This window comes from Sinocyclocheilus anshuiensis, unplaced genomic scaffold (genome assembly GCF_001515605.1).
Source record: "Sinocyclocheilus anshuiensis isolate Anshui unplaced genomic scaffold, SAMN03320099.WGS_v1.1 scaffold429, whole genome shotgun sequence".
Classification (NCBI taxonomy): Eukaryota; Metazoa; Chordata; class Actinopteri; order Cypriniformes; family Cyprinidae; genus Sinocyclocheilus; species Sinocyclocheilus anshuiensis.
Window position 1 is genome coordinate 254,240 of NW_015539859.1, and position 1,160 is coordinate 255,399.

At 40.9% G+C, this 1,160-nt stretch overlaps 1 long non-coding RNA gene across 1 annotated transcript; it reads right to left on the minus strand.

Moving 5' to 3' along the window:
* Positions 1 to 28: 28 nt before the first annotated feature.
* LOC107684903 (uncharacterized) lies at positions 29 to 880 on the minus strand. Its single transcript, XR_001633898.1, has 3 exons — positions 693 to 880; positions 561 to 606; positions 29 to 208 (listed from the first exon to the last, which is right to left on the minus strand). It is a non-coding gene; the product is annotated as an uncharacterized LOC107684903 (long non-coding RNA).
* Positions 881 to 1,160: the final 280 nt, after the last annotated feature.

Genomic DNA, 1,160 nt, shown 5'->3' on the forward strand with positions numbered 1-1,160 from the left:
ACACATGAGACCTACCTCTGTAAAAAGTACATCCATGATGAATTTGATCTGGTCACTGTGGGTGTGCTGTCCAGAATTGAAGTCAGGTGAGAGTGGATTGCATCAATCTGCTCCTGATCTTCAATGTATACCGGCACAGGTGCTGACTGAGCAGAATGCTTGGGAAAAAGTGTAAAGCCACTTTGAATTCTTTTGGCCACTGCCTTGCCTTTCAAAAGAAAGAAAACATTTTAATTTGCTGACCCCCCAATACGACAACTCTAGTTAGTGACAATAAACAGGCAGATTCATAATTAAAATGTTTTAATTTCATTTAAATTGTTCAAATGTAGGTTATCAAGAATAGACATGTGAATATTGCCATGTGGGTATTTTACTGAGGTGATTATGAAAACAATGACAAGGCATGATTGATTGATGCCTTCTGTCTATGCTGATGATTTATTGCATTTTTCATCTGTGCTGTGTTGCCTCAGTTTGGTCAGTTATTTCCACTGGCAAGGAAGGGACTTCAAAAATGAAACAAACTAAGATGTTCAGAACTTGACTAGTACTACTACCTCTCTGTCTCAAACTGCTCACCAATCTGATCGCAGGAATGTCAAGCTAACAGAAATGTTACAGGATTAGTATTCAGATCTTATTGGTAGAACTCAATGACCAGCAATAAATTACAACAACTTTATAGCAACCTTTTAATGAAGAAAATAGAAAAGCTCATCTGAGGGAAATTAAATGCAGTGTTCAGCACAGTGTAGAGGGCATACTCTCAACGTTATATGCCATAGGAACATGGCAATCGTTTCTTAGCTGTGGACCTAAAGATGTCTCTGTGCTGGTCATCTCCAAAACCAGGCTCTGATTACTATACAGGGAGACTAGAAGGAGGATCTCTCTTGCAACGTTGCACGATTGCTGAACAATAATAACTTTAGCAATTATTTAACATACCTCTTATTCGTGTCGTTTCTGTTCTGATGGCTCATACTGTACAGCCTCCCCCTACTGGACGCATCAGGAACAACAGGGGCGTAAAACTGCCTGGGCCGTGAAACTGTCTGGGCCGTAGATCTGCCTTGCTCCAGGTCTGCAGCCTGCCCGTATAGAGTTTTTTGGCGGAATGGCAAACCAACTTTGTTTCAGTCTACTCATCAGTCCTG